A 16,786-nucleotide genomic window follows, 5' to 3' on the forward strand; every position below is an offset into this window, starting at 1 on the left:
GGTTGGGTGATAACTAGAAAAAGAACCTCAATTCTAATAGCTTTCGCAACACAAACAATCACAACCAACCCCCTACTAACAACAACCAATACACAAAACTACGAAACACATACTTCCAACCCCATAACACTTCACAATTTCCCCAAAATAACTTCTCCACACCACCATTTAACTCACAAAACACCTCTCCCAATGTCCCAAATATCTCCCATCAGCAACCATCACATCCCATGCAACCACAGACACATCTAGACTCTCAAAGGATCTCTAACTTAGAGATGTTAATGGAGAAACTAATCAAAACCCAAGAGATGGCAAGAAAAGATTAGGAAGTAGCAAGAAAAGATCAAGCCCTGACAAGCAAGAACCAAGAGGCATTAAACATTAGCATGTCCTCATGCTAAGCTCAAGGAGATGAAAGGAATGAATGGGGAAAAGTAAGACTCATGAAATGCAACCTATATATGAATGCAACTATATGCTAAGATGATTCTATCTACTTGGTCAAAAGTAAACGAGTTTTTCAAGACAAAAATAGATCAGATTCCACTAATTCAAATCATACAAGAAAAGACAAGTAAGCTTGTAAGAAGATAGCTCATGAAAGCAGGGAACATAGAATTAAGCATTGAACCTTCACAGGAAGTGTATATGCACTCTAATCGCTCAAGTGTCTAGGGTTAATCACTCCATTATTCTCTAGTCGTGCTTTCTAAACTTTGTTCTTCACTTAACCAATCAACAAATATTTAATGTACCAATGCAAACATCATGAGGTCTTTTCAAGGTTGTAATGGGGCTAAGGCAAAGGTGAGGATATATGTATGGCTAAGTGAGCTATAATATGAATCTTTGACTAACCTAAGCTCTCACCTAACATACACATACATTCTTATGTAATTCTAAAATCATGCCTAGCTACCCATAATTCCCACTTTTGTATCACGTACTCATATACCAAATATTTCTTTTGATTTTATCACATATGCATTGACCTTTCATTAAACTTAACATTGGGGTCATTTTGTCCCCTATTTATTTATTTATTATATATATATATATTTTCTTTTTCTTTTTCTTTTTATTTTTTTGTTTTTTTTTAAATATAAAAGTAAACATAACATATCAATGCATATGGATTTTTTTGGATTTTTTTGGTCTCACATGAGTAGGCCCCCAAATTCCCAATATTTAAATAAAGTAGAAACATAACACATTCCCTATTAACCCAGGTTTCCCACAGTTTCCCCACACTTAATTGACACACAATCTCTATCTTAAGCTAACCAAAGATTCAATGGGATAATTATTTATGTTTCTGCTTAAGGCTAGTGATGTGGTAAAATACAGAACAAATGGGGATTAAAAGGCTCAAAGTGGCTAACAAAGGTAACTGGAATGGTAGGCTATTTGGGATAAGTGAGCTAATAACAAATGATGGCCTCAATCATATGCAAGCACGTAAATACACTAAACAATGGACATATAGAATGGAACAAAGAAAAGATTGCAATCATAGAGAAGGAAACACACAAGAATAAAATATTATGGTTAAATAATGTAACCATGTAATTAAGCTCAAATCTCACGGGGTTGTGTATTCTTAGCTATAATTCATGTTCCAAATACAACTTCCAACAAGTTTTAACACAAAAATTTTGATTTAAATTAGTGAAATACTATAAAAAGGGTCTTGAAAAAAGAAAATATTACTTCAACCAAGTAGTAGTAGAAGAACATGCACAAAATCAAACAAATATGCAATCAAACATGCAAATGCAACAACTAAATTAACATAGAAAATTGAATATTGGTGTTGAGAAGAAAATAACTAACCCACGGAAGTCAGTATCAACCTCCCCACACTAAAAGATTGCACCGTCCTCGGTGCATGCAAAGCTGTGTAAGTGGGCGGGGGTTGTGATTCCTCAACTGGTGCTCTTTGTAGAGGCTTTCTCTTTACCCTTTCTGGTGGCCATCCTGAAAAGAGAGATGAGAAAGGGACATGAATTCAAAGGGATAGAGCAAGGAAGAGGGCAGTACGATTGATAATCATGCCAAAGTAAAGAAGAATGTCGTTAACACATGGTCGCGACTCCATGTAATTAGGACATCAATGGAAATATAGCATGATAAATTGAGGTAATTAAATGAAAGATGTTTATTGGCATGCTGGCAAAGGCATGAGTAGCGTAGATCAAACATTAAAAGCCAAAATGTAGTATTACTCGTAACAAACTAACAATAACATTTGTATTGACAATTATATTTAATTAATAAAATATTTAAAGAGTTTTGTGAAAAACAGGCATTAGAGTAGAATGATAGAATAATTAAGAATTCACAATGCCATACGGGCTTTTCACAAACACTTGGTATGCATGTAAAAATCCAAAAATTAATATTAATTGTCAAATTACTCTTGATGATATCCACAAGCTCAAGCATAACAATATAAGACCCAAATAAAGTTTCAACACCAATATAAAAATTAATGAATGAAGAAAAAGAAAAGAATGGAAAAGAAACCATAAATAAGTAAGCATGAAAGAGAAAAATTGTTAAATTCAATAAGAAGAATGAAGGAAGAAAGGAGAAGGGAATGAAAAATTGGGATGCCATGCGCGCGCATGCATCACGCGGGCGCGTGAGAACTGTATTCGCCATGCAACGCGTACGCGTCACCCACGCGTACGCGTGGGTGGTCTTGGAAGCAAAAAGGATGCGCACGCGTCAGGGACGCATACGCGTGGATGACCTTCTGCCTCTAGCACAATTCCAGCGAGGGGGCAGCACAACTTTCTATCCCACATGCTATTTACGCCGATTTCCATATCCACGCGTGCGCGTGCTTGAAGCGTACGCATGGCTTTCCCTTGTGGCAAATTGACGCGCTCGTGTCATAGACGCGTGCGCGTGGGTCGAATTGTGCGCAAAGCACACCAGCCGCACGATTCTATCGCAACTTTCTGTTCGTTGGATGGGGGAGCGAAACTGCAATCGACGCCCATGTGTGGCCTGTGCGCACGTGTGGTTTGCGCCTTTTTTTTATTATGCAAAATGCAGAATGCATTATGCAGATGCTAATAAAATTAAAATAAAATAAACTAGGAATAAAAGGAACGATTATACTATGGTGGGTTGTCTCCCACCTAGCACTTTTAATTAAAGTCCTTAAGTTGGATATTTGGTGAGCTCCTTGTCATGTTGGCTTGTACTTGAACTCATCTTGAAATTTCCACCAATGCTTGGACTTCCATAAAGCTCTATCTATTCCAAGTAAATTCCTCAAGCTTTGATGGAGTTCTTCACAAGCTTTGAGCTTCCAAAATTGATCCTCATATATTCTTGGATCCCAAATCTTGATTCTACACCCGTCTTCAAGTTGATCATCATGATTCCATCCAGGTGGTAAGCAATCCAAATTCTCACTAAGGCATCTAAACAGCTTCCTAGACCCAGTCATCCGAGCTCTACACCAACCCTTGCATTTAGACTTTGAGCTCCCAACGATAATGAACCTAGGATTGTGTTGCCAACCACTAACCATCTCCCTCTTACTCTTACAGCCACAAAGAGCTCTAAGTTGCCCATCCGTCTCAAGCAAAGCATATTTAAGTAGGCTAATTAAGCTTAGAGATGAAAGATTTATCCACTTGAATGAAGGAATGGATGGTGATGGCTTTGTAGGAGAGGCCTCCATCAACTTTGGCAAGGTGATTTCCAGCTCTATTTCCTTGAGTTCTTCCTTGACAACTTTCACCTCTTTGCAAGCTTCTTCAATTTCAACCTCTTCCTCCTGGTAGCTTTCTTCCAATTTAATCTTTTCTTCATTACTTACCAAGGGCATGGGGGTTGTGCTTTTTCTTCTATAATCTTCATCTCTTGATTAACCTCTTCAAAGTCTTCAACCATGATATGCCTTGGAGGTTGTACACCTTCCTCAATGTTAACATCAAACACCTTGGAAGGAGGCTCTATGACTGGACTTTCCCTTGGAGGTTCAACATCTCCTAAGTCTTCAACCACTTCTTCCTCTTCAATAATTACGGCTTCCTCCAGTTGTTTTAGCATGAAATCGTACTCCTCCTTGATGATCTCCTTTCTATGACAACTCCCTTCAGCTATTCCTTCATCTTCAAGGGTCTCTCCTACCTCCAAATTTTGGGCCTCCTCTTGCTCCTCTGGAAAAAAGGTCGCGTGTAAGCAATCCATTGCGATTGTATCCCTAAGACGATCCCTTCTCTCTTGTTCCATGTCCATGGTATAATTGGGATTATCTTGCTTTTGGATTGATGGATGTGAGTGCTCTTCCATGGAGGGTGGTGATGGGATGGAGAGATCATTATGTGGTTGAAAAGGAAGTGCACTAGAGCTTGAGGGTTGAGTATTTGAGGTAGAGGATTGGTCCATGCGGGATGTAAGAGCATGAAGAGTAGAGGTGATACTAGTGATAGAGGTAAGAGTGGTATGAAGCTCTGTTTGCCCTTGGTGAATAGCACCAAGGGTGTTATCATCCAGTGGAGGTTGGGATGGATAGGAAGGTTCATTATTTTGGAGAAAGGGTGCATGGTAGGAAGGTGGTTCTTCTTGGTAAGGGCATGGAGATGGTGAATATTGAGGTGGTAGCTCATGAGAGTAATTGTGCTGGAATGGGGGTGGTTCTAAGTATGGTTCATAAGGAGGATAAGGGTTAGGGTCTTATGAGGGTGTTTGGTAGTAGGGGGCTTGTGAGTTTGGTGGTTCAAAGCTATGTTGAGGAGGTGGTTCAAAGGCATATGATGGGCTTGTTGGTAACTACAAGGGGGTCCACCATATCTATCATCTTGGTACGCACCTCAGAATGGCTCTTGACTATAGTAATTTGGTGGAGGTTGGTTGTCACAAAAGGTCCACCATAACTATTGTCTTGGTATGCATCATAGAATGGTTGTTGGTTATAGCGCATTGGATGGGGTTATTTCCAAGAGGGTTGATCAAATTCTTGTGGCTCCTCCCATTTTTGATTCTTCCAACCTTGATGCCTGTTCTCATTATAGCTTCCATTCCTTACAACAATATTGGAACCAAACTTGAAACCAGAGGGGTGAGAATTCATAGTAGCTAAAGAAAATAAAAGCTAATAAAAATTAATGAAAATAAACTCCTAAAACTAGAAACATTAACAAAGAAACAAAAAAGCAAATATTTACAATAACCAATAATAAGGCACATGTTTGCAATTCCCCGGCAACGACGCCATTTTAACGAACGGACTTCTTGCGTGGTCTAGAATTTTACAAATAAAGTCTCGTTGAAAGTATAGCTTTTAGACCGACAAGGAATCCTTTCGTACAAAAACTTGTTTGTCACTAAAGCAAACCCAATAAAATTTATAACTGAAGTATTCAAACCTCGGGTCGTCTCTCAAGGAATTGCAGGGAGGTGTATTTATTATTGGTTATGGAAACAGGTATATTTTTGGGTTTTTGAAATAGGGAACAGGAAAATAAACTGGCAATAAAGTAAACTGATTATCATGAAAACCATTGCAAGGTATAAGAACTGGAAATCCCATCCTAGTTATCCTTATTAGGTGTGATGAGAATTGTTTATTGATCCCACTTAGTTAACCCTTACTAAATAAAGGAAAGTCAAGTAGACTAATTAATTTGATTCCTCAAGTCCTAGTCAACTCCTATGGAAAGACTAGCTTTAGAGGGATCCAAATCAATAAGCAAATTCCAATTTTCAATCAACAGCTGAGTTTGATAACTCAAGTGTCACCAATTACTCAACCAAAGCAAAGGGAGAAGAAATATAAATTAAATTAAAAGCATCCATAACATAAATAAAAGGAAAGCAATCTTAAATCTGAAATACCTCAAATTATATTAAATATAAAATCTAATCTAACATGAGAATTCATAAATCAAAGTAATAGAATAAATAAAAATAGAAGAGAAACGAAAGTAAAGGAACATTGAACCTGGAATGAAGAAGAAGTAAACCTAATCTAAGAGAAATCCTAAATCCTAAAAACTAAGAGAGGGGATAGAGCCTCTCTCTATATAAAAGCTACATCTAAAACTAGAATTGTGAATAATGAATATTGTCTCCATAAATGGATGCATTCCCCCACTTTATAGCCTTTAATCTGTGTTTTCTAGGACAGAAACTGGGTCAAAAATATCCCAGAAATTGCCCCCAGCGATTTCTGATATGTCCAGCACGCGGCAAAGTCACACGTACGCGTCGTCCACGCGTACGCGTTGATTGAGTTTTCTCCAGGTCATGCGTGTGCGTAATTCACATGTGTGTGTCACTTATCTTCGAGGCAGCTATGGCAAATTATATATTGTTACGAAGCCTCGGATGTTAGCTTTCCAACACAACTAAAACCGTCTCATTTAGACCTTTGTAGATCAAGTTATTGTCGAATTAGTATCAAGAGGTCAGGCTAGCAATTCCTTTAGTTCCTTGTATTCCTTCCACTTTTGCATGTTTCCTTTCCATCCTCTAAGCCATTCCTGCCCTATAAACCTTGAAATCACTTAACACACATATCAAGGCTTTGAATGGTAATAAGAGGGGATTTAAACATAGCAAATTTAAGGCCAAAGAAGCATGTTCTCAATCATAACACAAAGTTAGGAAGGGAAAATGTAAAACCATGCAAATAGTATGAATAAGTGTGTAAAGACTTGATAAAAACCACTCAAATTAGCACAAGATAAACCATAAAATAGTGGTTTATCAGGCATCAATCAAAAATCATGAAAGGCACATGGGACAAATGGCTAAACAACTTGCAGAAATGGGTGAGTAGCAAGCAAATGCTTTCCCTAGTGGCACAAAAGACAACCTATGGGACAAAGGAAAAGCTACAAAATGGTGGGAGTGCAAGGCAATAGCATTAAGAAGTGGGAAGATCATGGGAGAGGAAGCCACCATTCAAGAAGAACATGACAGAGGAGCTCCAAAAGAAGAGACAGAGGAGAGAAGAGATGAGGATAAAAAACCAATGAATCACAAATCTCAAAGGAAGACAACAACATCCTTGAACCACAGCCACAAGAGAAGTAGGAAGAGGTGAAGCCAAATGTTCCCAAACTTTCATATCCTCAAAAGTTCAACAAAGAAAATAAGGAGAAGCAGTACTCCAAATTCTTGGAGATATTCAAGACACTCCACATCAATATTCCTTTCATAGAAACACTTGAACAGATGCCACTATATGCTAAGTTTATGAAGGAAGTGTTGACAAATAAAAGGCCCTTGAAAGAAAGACAAATTGTTGAGATGACAATGAAGTGTAGTGCTATGCTTCAAAGAGAATTACCAGTGAAGAAAGATGATAAGAGAAAGAGGTATTTGGTGCGCGAAATTGTGAACAATACTTTTCACAACTCTCATAATCCCCGGTCATGAACCCCAAAAACTTGGTAGCTCAATACCATGGCATTACACAACTTCGCACAACTAACCAGCAAGTGCACTGGGTCGTCCAAGTAATAAACCTTACGCGAGTAAGGGTCGATCCCACGGAGATTGTTAGTATGAAGCAAGCTATGGTCATCTTGTAAATCTTAGTCAGGCAAACTCAAATGGATATGATGATGAACGAAAATAAACAATAAGATAAAGATAGAGATACTTATGTAATTCATTGGTAGCAACTTCAGATAAGCGCATGAAGATGCCTTCCCTTCCGTCTCTCTGCTTTCCTACTGTCTTTATCCAATCCTTCTTACTCCTTTCCATGGCAAGCTTATGTAGGGTTTCACCATTGTCAGTGGCTACCTCCCATCCTCTCAGTGAAAACGTTGCCTATGCTCTGTCACAGCATGGGTAATCATCTGTCGGTTCTCGGTCAGGCCAGAATAGAATCCATCGATTCTTTTGCGTCTGTCACTAACGCCCCGCCTGCTAGGAGTTTGAAGCACGTCACAGTCATTCAATCATTGAATCCTACTCAGAATACCACAGACAAGGTTAGACCTTCCGGATTCTCTTGAATGCCGCCATCAGTTCTAGCCTATACCACGAAGACTCTGATCTCACGGAATGGTTGGCTCGGTTGTCAGGCGATCAACCATGCATCGTGCAATCAGGAATCCAAGAGATATTCACCCAATCGAAGGTAGAACGGAGGTGGTTGTCAGTCACACGTTCATAGGTGAGAATGATGATGAGTGTCACGGATCATCACATTCATCAAGTTGAAGAACAAGTGATATCTTAGAACAAGAACAAGCGGAATTGAATAGAAGAACAATAGTAATTGCATTAACACTCGAGGTACAGCAGAGCTCCACACCTTAATCTATGGTGTGTAGAAGCTCCACCGTTGAAAATACATAAGTGTAAGGTCTAGGCATGGCCGAATGGCCAGCCTCCCTATGATCTAAGATAGCATAAAATGAAGATAGCTACCCCGATCTCTCTATCATGATCTAAGAACTAGATGTCCAAAGATGAAAATACAATAGTAAAAGGTCCTACTTATAGAAAACTAGTAACCTAGGGTGTACAGAGATGAGTAAAAGACATAAAAATCCACTTCCGGGCCCACTTGGTGTGTGCTTGGGCTGAGCAATGAAGCATTTTCGTGTAGAGACTCTTCCTGGAGTTAAACGCCAGCTTTAGTGCCAGTTTGGGCGTTTAACTCCCATTTGGGTGCCAGTTCCAGCGTTTAACGCTGGGATTTCTGAGGGTGACTTTGAACGCCGGTTTGGGCCATCAAATCTTGGGCAAAGTATGGACTATCATCTATTGCTGGAAAGCCCAGGATGTCTACTTTCCAACGCCGTTGAGAGCGCGCCAATTGAACTTCTGTAGCTCCAGAAAATCCACTTCGAGTGCAGGGAGGTCAGAATCCAACAGCATCTGCAGCCCTTTTTAGTCTCTGAATCAGATTTCTGCTCAGGTCCCTCAATTTCAGCCAGAAAATACCTGAAATCACAGAAAAACACACAAACTCATAGTAAAGTCCAGAAAAGTGAATTTTAACTAAAAACTAATAAAAATATACTAAAAACTAACTAGATCATACTAAAAACATACTAAAAACAATGCCAAAAAGCGTACAAATTATCCGCTCAGATACATACATGCATACATGCCACAGACACATAATTGGGTGAACCTTTTCAGATTGTGACTCAGCTTTGCTAGAGTCCCCAATTAGAGGTGTCCAGGGTTCTTAAGCACACTCTTTTTGCCTTGGATCACAACTTTATTATTTTTTTCTTTCTTTTTCTTTCTTCTCTCTATTTTTTTCGTTTTCTCTTTTTCTCTTTTTTTTTTTTTTTGCTTCAAGAATCATTTTAATGATTTTTCAGATCCTCAGTAACATGTCTCCTTTTTCATCATTCTTTCAAGAGCCAATATTCATGAACCACAAATTCAAGATACATATGCACTGTTTAAGCATACATTCAAAAAACAAAAATATTGCCACCACATCAAAATAATTAAACTGTTATAAAATTCAAAATTCATGCAATTCTTTCCTTTTCAATTAAGCACGTTTTTATTCAAGAAAGGTGATGGATTCATAGGACATTCATAACTTTAAGGCATAGACACTAAGACACTAATGATCACAAGACACAAACATAGATAAACATAAGCACTAAAATTCGAAAAACAGAAGAATAAAGAACAAGGAAATCAAGGAACGGGTCCACCTTAGTGATGGCGGCTCTTTCTTCCTCTTGAAGATCCTATGGAGTGCTTGAGCTCCTCAATGTCTCTTCCTTGTCTTTGTTGCTCCTCCCTCATGATTCTTTGATCTTCTCTAATTTCATGGAGGATGATGGAGTGTTCTTGGTGCTCCACCCTTAGTTGTCCCATGTTGGAACTCAATTCTCCTAGGGAGGTGTTTAGTTGCTCCCAATAGTTTTGTGGAGGAAAGTGCATCCCTTGAGGAATCTCAGGGATCTCATGATGAGTGGGGTCTCTTGTGTGCTCCATCCTCTTCTTAGTGATGGGCTTGTCCTCATCAATGGGGGTGTCTCCCTCTATGTCAACTCCAACTGAATAACAGAGGTGACAAATGAGATGCGGAAAGGCTAACCTTGCCAAGGTAGAGGACTTGTCCGCCACCTTATAGAGTTCTTGGGCTATAACCTCATGAACTTCTATTTCTTCTCCAATCATGATGCTATGGATCATGATAGCCCGGTCTATGGTAACTTCGGACCGGTTGCTAGTGGGAATGATTGAGCATTGGATAAACTCCAACCATCCTCTAGCCACGGGCTTGAGGTCATGCCTTCTCAATTGAACCGGCTTCCCTCTTGAATCTCTCTTCCATTGGGCGCCCTCTTCACATATGACTGTGAGGACTTGGTCCAACCTTTGATCAAAGTTAACCCTTCTAGTGTAAGGATGTTCATCTCCTTGCATCATAGGCAAATTGAATGCCAACCTTACACTTTCCGGACTAAAATCCAAGTATTTCCCCCGAACCATGGTAAGATAATTCTTTGGATTCGGGTTCACACTTTGGTCATGGTTCTTGGTGATCCATGCATTGGCATAGAACTCTTGAACCATCAAGATTCCGACTTGTTGAATGGGGTTGGTAAGAACTTCCCAACCTCTTCTTCAGATCTCATGTCGGATCTCCGGATATTCACCCTTTTTGAGTGAAAAAGGGACCTCAGGGATCACCTTCTTTAAGGCCACAACTTCATAGAAGTGGTCTTGATGCACCCTTGAGATGAATCTTTTCATCTCCCATGACTCGGAGGTGGAAGCTTTTGCCTTCCCTTTCCTCTTTCTAGAGGTTTCTCCGGCCTTGGATGCCATAAATGGTTATGGAAAAACAAAAAGCAATGCTTTTACCACACCAAACTTAAAAGGTTTGCTCGTCCTCGAGCAAAAGAAGAAAGAAGAGAGTAGAAGAAGAAGAAAAGAGGAAGAAGGGAATGGCTTTGTGTTCGGCCAAAGGGGAGAGAAATGGTGTTTAGGATGTGTGAAAATGAAGGAGTGAAGGAGGGTTTATATAGGAGAAGGGGAAGGGTAGGGTTCGGCCATTTAAGGGTGGGTTTGGGTGGGAAAGTGGTTTGAATTTGAATGGTGAGGTAGGTGGGGTTTTATGAAGGATGGATGTGAGTGGTGAAGAGAAAGATGGGATTTGATAGGTGAAGGGTTTTTGGGGAAGAGGTGTTGAGGTGATTGGTGAATGGGTGAAGAAGAGAGAGAGTGGTAGGGTAGGTGGGGATCCTGTGGGGTCCACAGGTCCTGAGGTGTCAAGGAAAAGTCATCCCTGCACCAAATGGCAAACAAAATCACGTTTTTAGCCATTTCTGGCGTTAAACGCCGGGCTGGTGCCCATTTCTGGCGTTTAACGCCAGCTTCTTGCCCATTTCTGGCGTTTAACGCCAGTCTGGTGCCCCTTTCTGGCGTTAAACGCCCAGAATGGTGCCAGACTGGGCGTTAAACGCCCAACAGCTAACCTCACTGGCGTTTAAACGCCAGTGGGTGCATCCTCCAGGGTGTGCTGTTTTTCTTCCTGTTTTTCATTCTGTTTTTGCTTCTTTCATTAATTTTGTGACTTCTCATGATCATCAACCTACAAAAAAAAATAAGATAACAAAAGAAAATAGTTAATTATAAAACATTGGGTTGCCTCCCAACAAGCGCTTCTTTAATGTCAGTAGCTTGACAGTGGGCTCTCATGGAGCCTCAGAAATACTCAGAGCAATGTTGGAACCTCCCAACACCAAACTTAGAGTTTGAATGTGGGGGTTCAACACCAAACTTAGAGTTTGGTTGTGGCCTCCCAACACCAAACTTAGAGTTTGACTGTGGGGGCTCTGTTTGGCTCTGTTTTGAGGGAAGCTCTTCATGCTTCCTCTCCATGATGACAGAGGGATATCCTTGGGCCTTAAACACCAAGGATTCTTCATTCACTTGAATGATCAACTCTCCTCTATCAACATCAATCACAGCCCTTGCTGTGGCTAGGAAGGGTCTGCCAAGGATGATGGATTCATCCATGCACTTCCCAGTCTCTAGGACTATGAAATCAGTAGGGATGTAATGGTCTTCAACTTTAACCAGAACATCCTTTACAAGTCCATGGGCTTGTTTTCTTGAATTGTCTGCCATCTCTAGTGAGATTTTTGCAGCTTGCACCTGAGAGATCCCTAACTTCTCCATTACAGAGAGGGGCATGAGGTTTACACTTGACCCTAAGTCACACAAGGCCTTCTTGAAGGTCATGGTGCCTATGGTACAAGGTATTGAAAACTTCCCAGGATCCTGTCTCTTTTGAGGTAGTTTCTGCCTAGACAAGTCATCCAGTTCTTTGGTGAGCAAAGGGGGTTCATCCTCCCAAGTCTCATTTCCAAATAACTTGTCATTTAGCTTCATAATTGCTCCAAGGTATTTAGCAACTTGCTCTTCAGTGACGTACTCATCCTCTTCAGAGGAAGAATACTCATTAGAGCTCATGAATGGCAGAAGTAAGTCCAATGGAATCTCTATGGTCTCAGTTTGAGCCTCAGATTCCCATGGTTCCTCATTAGGGAACTCATTGGAGGCCAGTGGACACCCAGTGAGGCCTTCCTCAGTGGCGTTCACTGCCTCTTCTTCCTCCCAAAATTCGGCCATGTTGATGGCCTTGCACTCTCCTTTTGGATTTTCTTCTGTATTGCTTGGAAGAGTACTAGGAGGGAGTTCAGTAATTTTCTTGCTCAGCTGACCCAATTGTCCTTCCAAATTTCTAATGGAGGACCTTGTTTCAGTCATGAAACTTTGAGTGGTTTTGATCAGATCAGAGACCATGGTTGCTAAGTCAGAGTTATTCTGCTTAGATCTCTCTGTCTGTTGCTGAGAAGATGATGGAAAAGGCTTGCTATTGCTAAACCTGTTTCTTCCACCATTATTGTTGTTGAAACCTTGTTGAGGTCTCTGTTGATCCTTCCATTAAAAATTTGGATGGTTTCTCCATGAAGGATTATAGGTGTTTTCATAGGGTTCTCCCATGTAATTCACCTCTTCCATTGAAGGATTCTCAGGATCATAAGCTTCTTCCTCAGATGAAGCCTCCTTAGTACTGCTTGGTGCATTTTGCATTCCAGACAGACTTTGAGAAATCATATTGACTTGTTGAGTCAATATTTTGTTCTGAGCCAATATGGCATTCAGAGTGTCAATCTCAAGAACTCCTTTCTTCTGACTAGTCCCATTGTTCACAGGATTTCTTTCAGAAGTGTACATGAATTGGTTATTTGCAACCATTTCAATTAGCTCTTGAGCTTCTGTAGGCGTCTTCTTCAAATGAAGAGAGCCTCCAGCAGAGCTATCCAAGGACATCTTGGACAGTTCAGAGAGACCATCATAGAAAATTCCTATGATGCTCCATTCAGAAAGCATGTCAGAGGGACATTTTCTGATTAATTGTTTGTATCTTTCCCAAGCTTCATAGAGGGATTCTCCTTCCTTCTGTCTGAAGGTTTGGACTTCCACTCTAAGCTTACTCAATTTTTGAGGTGGAAAGAACTTTGCCAAGAAGGCATTGACTAGCTTTTCCCAAGAGTCCAGGCTTTCTTTAGGTTGTGAGTCCAACCATGTCCTAGCTCTGTCTCTTATAGCAAAAGGGAATAGCATAAGTCTGTAGACCTCAGGGTCAACCCCATTAGTCTTGACAGTGTCACAGATTTGCAAGAATTCAGCTAGAAACTGATGAGGATCTTCCAATGGAAGTCCATGGAACTTGCAATTCTGTTGCATTAGAGAAACTAGTTGAGGCTTAAGCTCAAAGTTGTTTGCTCCAATGGCAGGGATAGAGATGCTTCTCCCATAGAAATCGGGAGTAGGTGCAGTAAAGTCACCCAGCACCTTCCTTGCATTGTTGGCATTGTTGTTTTCAGCTGCCATGTGTTCTTCTCCTTTGAAGAATTCGGTCAGGTCCTCTAAAGAGAGTTGTGCTTTGGCTTCTCTTAGCTTTCTCTTCAAGGTCCTTTCAGGTTCAGGATCAGCCTCAACAAAAATGCCTTTGTCTTTGCTCCTGCTCATATGAGAGAGAAGAGAACAAGAAATGTGGAATCCTCTATGTCACAGTATAGAGATTCCTTGAAGTGTCAGAGGAAAAGAAGAGTAGAAGACAGAAGTAGAAAATTCGAACTTGTCAATTGAGATGGAGTTCGAATTTTGCATTAAGGAATAGTGTTAGTCCATAAATAGAAGGATGTGAGAAGAAGGGAAGTTATTTTCGAAAATTAAGTAAAAATTTTGAAAACATTTTTGAAAAACATTACTTAATTTTTGAAAATGAAAGTGGAAAAGAAGTGAAGTGATTTTTGAAAAAGATTTTGAAATTAGAAATCAAAGAGATTTGATTGAAAATTATTTTGAAAAAGATGTGGTTAAGAAAATATGATTGGTTTTAAAAAGATGTGATTGAGAAGATATGATTTGAAAAACATTTTGAAAAGATTTGATTTTGAAAATTAAAAACTTGGCTAACAAGAAAAGATATAATTCAAACATTAAACCTTTCTCAACAGAAAAGGCAACATACTTGAAATGTTGAATCAAATCATTAATTGATAGTAAGTATCTTTGAAAATAGAAAGAAATTGAATTTGAAAGAGATTTGATTGAAAAGATATGATTTGAAAAAGATTTGATTTTGAAAAACTTTGAAAACTGAAAAAAAATTGCATTGAAAAACAGAACCTTCCCCCTTGTGCCATCCTGGCGTTAAACGCCCATCTGTCCTTCTTCACTGGGCGTTTTGAATGCCCAGCTTTTTCTGTATAATTCCTCTGCTGTATGTTCTGAATCTTCAATTCTCTATATTATTGACTTAAGAAGACACAAATTAAAAATATTTTTGGATTTTTGATAGTAAGGAAAAATCAAAATGCAACAAGAATCAAATAACAATGCATGCAAGACACCAAACTTAGCAGTTTGCATACTACTGACACTAATGAGAATGCATATGAGACACACAAAACACTCAAGTCAAGAGAATTTAAAGATTAGAGTAAGAAATCATCAAGAGTTATTTGAAGATCCTTAAGACACATGAATGAATGCATACAATTGACACCAAACTTAAAATGAGACACTTGACTCAAACAAGAAATTTTTGGATTTTATGATTTTGTAATTTTTTTGTGTGATTTTCGAAAATTAAGTGGAAAAAGATATCAAAATTCTTAATGAGAATTCCAGGAATCAGTGCAATGCTAGTCTAAGACTCCGGTCCAGGAATTAGACATGGCTTCACAACCAGCCAAGCTCTCAAAGAAAGCTTCGGTCCAAAACACTAGACATGGCCAATGGCCAGCCAAGCCTTAGCAGATCACTGCTCCAAAAGCAAGATTGATAAAAATCAACAAGCTCTTGTGATGATAAGTTGAAACCTCGGTCCAATGAGATTAGATATGGCTTCTCAGCCAGCCAGACTTCAACAAATCATCATGAAACTCTAGAATTCATCTTCATCAATTTCGAAAAAATAAATACCTAATCTAAGCAACAAGATGAACCGTCAGTTGTCCAAACTGAACAATCCCCGGCAACGGCGCCAAAAACTTGGTGCTATTGCCGGATCTTGGCACTGATGTTACTGGACCAAAAGCTTGCTCAGAACTTGAACAATCCCCGGCAACGGCGCCAAAAACTTGGTGCGCGAAATTGTGAACAATACTTTTCACAACTCTCATAATCCCCGGTCATGAACCCCAAAAACTTGGTAGCTCAATACCATGGCATTACACAACTTCGCACAACTAACTAGCAAGTGCACTGGGTCGTCCAAGTAATAAACCTTACGCGAGTAAGGGTCGATCCCACGGAGATTGTTAGTATGAAGCAAGCTATGGTCATCTTGTAAATCTTAGTCAGGCAAACTCAAATGGATATGATGATGAACGAAAATAAACAATAAGATAAAGATAGAGATACTTATGTAATTCATTGGTAGGAACTTCAGATAAGCGCATGAAGATGCCTTCCCTTCCGTCTCTCTGCTTTCCTACTGTCTTCATCCAATCCTTCTTACTCCTTTCCATGGCAAGCTTATGTAGGGTTTCACCGTTGTCAGTGGCTACCTCCCATCCTCTCAGTGAAAACGTTGCCTATGCTCTGTCACAGCATGGGTAATCATCTGTCGGTTCTCGGTCAGGCCGGAATAGAATCCATCGATTCTTTTGCGTCTGTCACTAACGCCCCGCCTGCTAGGAGTTTGAAGCACGTCACAGTCATTCAATCATTGAATCCTACTCAGAATACCACAGACAAGGTTAGACCTTCCGGATTCTCTTGAATGCCGCCATCAGTTCTAGCCTATACCACGAAGACTCTGATCTCACGGAATGGTTGGCTCCGTTGTCAGGCGAGCACTCGGTTGTCAGGCGATCAACCATGCATCATGCAATCAGGAATCCAAGAGATATTCACCCAATCGAAGGTAGAACGGAGGTGGTTGTCAGTTACACGTTCATTGGTGAGAATGATGATGAGTGTCACGGATCATCACATTCATCAAGTTGAAGAACAAGTGATATCTTAGAACAAGAACAAGCGGAATTGAATAGAAGAACAATAGTAATTGCATTAACACTCGAGGTACAGCAGAGCTCCACACCTTAATCTATGGTGTGTAGAAGCTCCACCGTTGAAAATACATAAGTGTAAGGTCTAGGCATGGCCGAATGGCCAGCCTCCCTATGATCTAAGATAGCATAAAATGAAGATAGCTACCCCGATCTCTCTATCATGATCTAAGAACTAGATGTCCAAAGATGAAAATACAATAGTAAAAGGTCCTACTTAT

At 39.9% G+C, this 16,786-nt stretch overlaps 1 non-coding gene across 1 annotated transcript; it reads left to right on the top strand.

Annotated features, from left to right (window-relative positions):
• Positions 1–13,365: 13,365 nt before the first annotated feature.
• LOC112700526 (small nucleolar RNA R71) lies at positions 13,366–13,473 on the top strand. Its single transcript, XR_003153434.1, has one exon. It is a non-coding gene; the product is annotated as a small nucleolar RNA R71 (small nucleolar RNA).
• The last annotated feature ends 3,313 nt before the right edge of the window (positions 13,474–16,786 follow it).

The sequence above is a fragment of the Arachis hypogaea genome, chromosome 6 (genome assembly GCF_003086295.3).
Source record: "Arachis hypogaea cultivar Tifrunner chromosome 6, arahy.Tifrunner.gnm2.J5K5, whole genome shotgun sequence".
NCBI lineage: Eukaryota > Viridiplantae > Streptophyta > Magnoliopsida > Fabales > Fabaceae > Arachis > Arachis hypogaea.